The sequence below is a fragment of the Trachypithecus francoisi genome, unplaced genomic scaffold (assembly GCF_009764315.1).
Source record: "Trachypithecus francoisi isolate TF-2019V2 unplaced genomic scaffold, Tfra_2.0 Lachesis_group5, whole genome shotgun sequence".
In the NCBI taxonomy this organism is placed as follows: domain Eukaryota; kingdom Metazoa; phylum Chordata; class Mammalia; order Primates; family Cercopithecidae; genus Trachypithecus; species Trachypithecus francoisi.
Window position 1 is genome coordinate 82,930,491 of NW_022681470.1, and position 6,463 is coordinate 82,936,953.

The window sequence follows — 6,463 nt, forward strand, 5'->3', positions numbered from 1 at the left end:
AGTCAGAGGAGGTTGCAGCGGGCACAGAGTGGGCGTGCTGTGACGGAGGCCAGGGTTTGCAGGGGAGGACGTCCTTTTCTATGGGACCGGCAGGTAGAGGGGAAGGCACTCCCTAGGGAAGGGCCAGAACAGACCTTAGAAGGATATATACTTGGGATTTAGACGAGGAAGAAACCTCCTTTCCTCTCACTTCCCTCTCTCCTTGTTCTTCCCTCCCCGAGGGTCCCACCTAACCCACTCCACTGCACTGCCTTCAGCTTGGCCAGAGTTCCTTCCCTCGCAGACTCACTGTCTCGCTGGAGCCTTGAACCCTCTCCCTCCCCAAATTAGGTGCTGGTCTGGAACTGAGTACACACCACAGTGGCCAGTTATGGTCAGTCTGTCCCTCTGTTCCTTCTCATCCGAGGACTCGGAAAGCATTCACTGTCACCGGGCTGCGATCCCAGAACAGCAGCTATTCAAAACATCTTTATAAGGTCTGATTCTGCCTCTGCCTCACCCCAGCCCCACAGAATTCTACTTGGCTCTGGAAATACGATGGATTTTTACTCACTGTTTTATTGGCCAAACACATATCTTCGGGATAAGATCTTCAGAAACCCACAGGGTTTGATGGAAATGCTCACAGCCTTCTTCCACACACATCTCTGTCATCGCTGGCTTCTGGACTTTTCGTTACTCTAGCCTGGGATAATATTCATCCTTCGCTTCATCTGACCGACATACAAGGAAAGTTTATACCTCAAACTACACACGAAGCAGAGGAAGCTAAGTTTCAGGGCTCTTTGTGAGGTTGTCCTGGATAAGGACCTGTGAATCTCTCAGAAGTTTGTCCCCCCAGAGTAAATTCAACCCGGGGACTTGTCGTCATTCTGTGGCCTCAAAAGCCTCTCATGCCCAGGCACTGTGACGGGAACGCTGGGCTATTGTCTGACAGGGCTAGCTAGCACGTGCACAGCTCTCAGCTGGGGTCAGAGAGAAGTTTGCAGGCAGACCCAAGGTTTTAGAATCACAGAAATCTGTAATCTCAGCACTTTGGGAGGCCGAGACGGGCGGATCATGAGGTTAGGAGATCGAGATCATCCTGGCTAACACGGTGAAACCCCGTCTCTACTAAAAAATACAAAAAAACTAGCCAGACGAGGTGGCAGGCGCCTGTAGTCGCAGCTACTCGGGAGGCTCAGGCAGGAGAATGGCGTAAACCCGGGAGGCGGAGCTTGCAGTGAGCTGAGATCCAGCCACTGCACTCCAGCCTGGGCGACACAACGAGACTCTGTCGCAAAAAAAAAGAATCATAGAAATCTTCTCATCTCTTCCCTTCCCAGGACCCTCCATCCTGGCTTCTGGCTGAGATTTTAGGAGAAGGATGCTCAGTCCAGTTGGTTTTCAAGTTGTGTCCACTCTAGTGAGAAAAGAGTCAGGCTTGGTGGGGGCGGGCAAGGGTTAACCCTCTCAGGGTCTGAACCTGGGATGGCCTCTTGGTTCCAGCGCCTCCCTCTAATTGAGTCCCAGGCTGCCAACCCCCCTATCTGGATGTCCTTATGGTGCCTGGGGCATCCTGCCTTGGGTGCCCACTATTTCTGTACCCCAAGGGCAAATTCTGTCTTACTTGGTGACCCAGGTGCCACCTTCAGAGTGGGAATTGTATAAAGACTTTCCCATAAAGCTGAATGAGGGAAGGACCCAGCAAAGGGTGGAAAGCTGAGATTGAGGAGCTGTGCTTGGGGAAAACTCCACATAACTTTGTTCTTTTCAGCCTCTCTGTTTGCTTGGATCTCAGCTTAACTCAACATAATTTTTTGGAGTTTTTGTTTGTTTGTTTGTTTGTTTCTGAGATGGAGTCTTGCTCTGTTGCCCAGGCTGAAGGACAGTGGCGCCATCTCGGCTCACTGCAACCTCCGCCTTCCGAGTTCAAGCGATTCTCCTGCCTCAGCCTCCCAAGTAGCTGGGACTACAGATGTGCACCACCACACCTGGCTACTTTTTGTATTTTTAGTAGAGACAGGGTTTCGCCATGTTGGTCAGGCTGGTCTCAAACTCCTGACCTCAAGTGATCCACCCACCTCAGCCTCCCAAAGTTCTGGTATTACAGGCATGAGCCACCATGCCCATCCACAACTTGTTATCTAAAAAAAAAAAAAAAAAAAAAAAAAAGCCCACTCTTCACTACCTCAATTCAATCATAGGGCCACCTGTATCCTGTATGCCACCTCCTAGGCTGGGCATTCACCCGTTGAGCTTAAGGATGAGTCAGAACTCATCCTTGCTCTCTCGGAGCCTGAATTCTAGAGTGGGTTGGGAACAAGGAAAGGCAGGCGCCGACTGCCAACCATAGGGGTGCATATCTCAGTGCACAGGCACACCCTTCTCGCCCAGACCTGCCTCTGCCCTGTCCTCCTGGCCCCTGAGGAGCACCTGGGGCAGAGGAGGAGCCCCTAGAAACCTTCCATGACACAGCACAGGAGTCTGCAAGTGGCTGATTTGGTCTACTCTACCCGGCCCCTGCTTCTCTCTGAACCCTGCAATGTCGAAGTAGAGAGTGTTATTCCCATTTTACAGATGAGGACAATCAGATTCAAATAGGTTAGGTGACATGCCCATAGTCACACAGTGGGAAGGTGGCAGAGCTAGGTCTCTGTCGCCTGGAAGGGAAGACTGTGCTCTGCTCACTGGGCAGCGCTGCCTCCCTCAACCACTGCCAAGCTTTTATGGCAAAGGAGCAACAGAGTTCACATGTTGGGGACTAGCAAGCAAGGGTGACAGGAGGAGGTGGCATTCCAGAAGGGCTTGGAGTGTGGGCAGGATTTTAGATGACAGTAGAAAAGATGGGAAGGTTGACCTGGCAGGGGGCACAGAGAGAACCAAGTCGGGGAGGCACAACAGTGCAGGCCATGCCCCGCAGCAGCTGATGATCCAGGTTACTCAGGGGCAGCCCCTATGCCTCACACCTCCAGGCCCCCTCCAAGGTAGAACAAGCTCCTGACACATTTCTCATGATTCTCCAGAATTCCAGGGGGCGTCTTTTCCAGTTATCTAGGGCTATGACATTGTACCACACTGTGAGATAAATAAAATATGTACAAGCATAAGCCACTGTTTCTTCTTTTTTTTTTTTTTTTTGAGATGGAGTCTCACTCTTTTGCCCAGGCTGGAGTGCAATTGCACGATCTCAGCTCACTGCAACCTCCGCCTCCCAGGTTCAAGCAATCCTCCTGCCTTGGCCTCCCAAGTAGCTGGGACTACAGGCGAGCACCACCACACCCAGCTAATGTTTTTGTATTTCTAGTAAAGCTGGGGTTTCACCATGTTGGCCAGGCTGGTCTTGAAGTCCTGACCTTAAGTGATCCGCCCACCTCAGCCTCCCAAAGGGTTGGGATTACAGGCATGAGCCACTGCGTCCAGCTGCAACTGTTTCTTCTGATGAACACAGCTGTGCCGGTTTCCAGACAGCCTGTGCAAAGCCTGTGCTCACAGCTGTGAGCAGGGGCACTCTCCGAACTGCAATGTATATAACAATGAGTAAACTGCAAAGAGGAAAGGGAAAAAAGGAAACTGCTTTATTGGCACATAACCAAAAAGTCTAGGGAGAGATCTGGTGCTTCCGGCTCAGCTTGACCCAGGGACTCATATGATATCACTGGAGCCAGAGTCTCCCAGCCCTTGCTTCTACTTCTGCTGGAAGATTGGTTTCATTGTCAGGCCACAGCAGCTTGAGATGCCCTGCATCCTTCCTGCTGCCAGGCCCGGGGAAATCCTCAGACTCAGAGACCCTTCAGAGTCTCATCTCACTGTGCTACTCTGGCTAGGACATTTGCCCCTTGTCCCAGCCAGGGACAAAGGATAAGACAGAAGCCCGTGACTCATGCACCAGACTGTTGCTGAGCTGGATTCGACCCCATCAGAGGCTCAGGAGCTAGGAGTGAGGGAGGGGTGATTCCCTGCTTCCCTGGTGGGTAAAGTGGAGGGTTTCACAGATGTGGGAGGGCAACAAACGGGCTCGTACCACACCAAACTCAGGGCTGAACCCACTGTACCAAAGCTGGCTGCCACCTGGCTCAGGAACATGGGGGAGAGACAGTGACTTTGGAAACGTGCAGCCCCCTCAGTGTAGTTTGAGGCCAGTAGAGGTGGCCTGTGGCCAGAACCAGGTTACCAGGCCCACCTGCCGGCCTCTGACCAAGCCAGGGGGTGGGCACAGACCACACACCACCACCGAAGGAGAGTCAGGGGACAAGTGAAACCATAGGCACCACCCAAGACCTATGGAGTCAGGAGATGAGAGGTCAAAGGGTCAGGAAGGAGCCAGGCAACGGAGGAAGAAGGCAGGAGTTCAGGACAAGGTGGAAGCCAGTCCTCAGCCCTCTCCTGGGTGGAACCCAGTGTGACACCTCAGCCCAAAACGCCTCTCCCTGAAGTGCTGCTGCTTCCCAAGGGGCTGGAGGAGGAGCCCATGGCTGCCCCTTCTCTAGCATCAAATGGTCCTGGAGCCCCAACTTTGCATCTCCCACCCTCATCCATCCAGGTTGAAAAGATTTCTCCTGAGAATTTTTTCCCTGTCAAACTACGGCTAAAGCAAACACTCAAAGGACAGGGATGTGGTCAATACATCATTCCCTACCTACATCTTTCCTTCTCTGCCCAAATGACTGGGGCTGCCTAAGCCTCTGTCTTATGCAAATTAGGGAAAAAAACAAAATCAAACAAAACCAAACCCTTCCTGGGTCAGAAGCAGCCCACACCGGGGCACACGGCCTGAAGCGGGGCACGAGGCTGAATCTCAGTATCCCATGGCCTCTCACCCAGGCGCCCTGCGTGGGCATAACCGGCACAGTCGTTCCTGATGCCTCTGGCAGGACTATGGGGAAGCAAGAGGCGAGTCCCCACCCCAGCACACCAGCACCCTGTAGGGCAGGCAGAAAGAAAGGGGCCAATAACCCCAGCAACTCCTCCCCAAGGTTTTTGCCCACTGGTGGGCAAAAATACAATTGTCGCTGAACCAAATCATCTGGTTTCTTTCTTTTCTTTTCTTTTTTTTTGAGATGGAATCTCACTCTGTTGGCCAGGCTGGAGTGCAGTGGCACAGTCTCGGGTCACTGCAACCTCCACCTCCCGGGTTCTAACAATTCTCCTGTCTCAGCCTCCCAAGTAGCTGGGATTACAGGTGCCTACCACCACACCCAGCACATTTTCGTATTTTTAGTGGAGACAGGGTTGCACCATGTTGGCCAGGCTGGTCTTGAACTCCTGACCTCAAGTGATCCACCTGCCTCGGCCTCCCAAAGTGCTGGGATTATAAGTGTGAGCCACTACTCCCAGCCTCATCTGGTTTCTTTATTTGATGAAAGCTCAGCCGTGGATGAATGGATAATCCCTGTTTTCACGGTACTCTGTGGCTTTCAATGAACATTCACCAATAGTTTCTCCTTTGATCCTCACAAACTACCTAAGGAATAAAGGGGCAGATAATTTTCACCTCCTTTTTACAAATAAGGAAAACGGGCTCTGAGAGGTTGATTTGCTTATTCATGTCTCAGGGCTAGTAGGAGGCAGAGCCAGAGCCAGAGCCAGAACCAGAGCCAGAGCCAGGCTTGCTGACACCTGGTCCAGTTTTTATTCTTCCACACTCTGTGTTAGAAAAGAAATATCTAACTATCAGGAAATTGTGTTGGCTGTACCTCCAAAATGCTACATATGAAGAATGTGACCACTTCTCAATCCCACGGCCACCATCCCTTGCCTGTATTATTGCAACAGCTCTCTACTGGTCCCCTGCTCTGCTCTTGCCCTGCGAGGCAAAGCCCACCAAATGGGGTCTTGAACTCCTGGTTTCAAGTGATCCTCCCACTTCCACCTCCCAAATTCCTGGGATTACAGGTGTGAACCACCATACCAGCCTGGGATTCTTTTTCTTAACAGATTCTTTCTCTTGTTAAAGGTCATGACATTTGTCCACTTAAAACCTTCCAGTGGCTTCGGGTCTGTATTAGCCGGTTCTCACATTGCTAATAAAGACATCTGAGACTGGGTAATTTGTAAAGGAAAGAATTTTAATAGACTCACAGTTCCACATGGCTGGGGAGGCCTCACAATCGTGGCGGAAGACAAGGAGCAGCAAGTAACATCTTAAATGGCAGCAGGCAAGAGAGAGCTTGTGCAGGGGAACTCCCATTTATAAAACCATCAGATCTCGTGAGACTTATTCACTACAATGGAAACAGTATGGGGGAAATTGCCCCTGTGATTCAATTAGGTCCCCTGGCCCCGCCCTTGACACATGGGGATTATTACAATTCAAGGTGAGATTTGGGTGGGGACACAGCCAAACCATATCACCATCTTTTACCAACGTGCACACAGCCCTTCAGAATCCAGTGTGCGCCCAGCCCTTCAGAATCCTCCTTCCCTTCTCTGGCCTCCTCCTCTGACGCTCTTCCTTCTGCTCACTCAGCTCTAGTCACAGTGG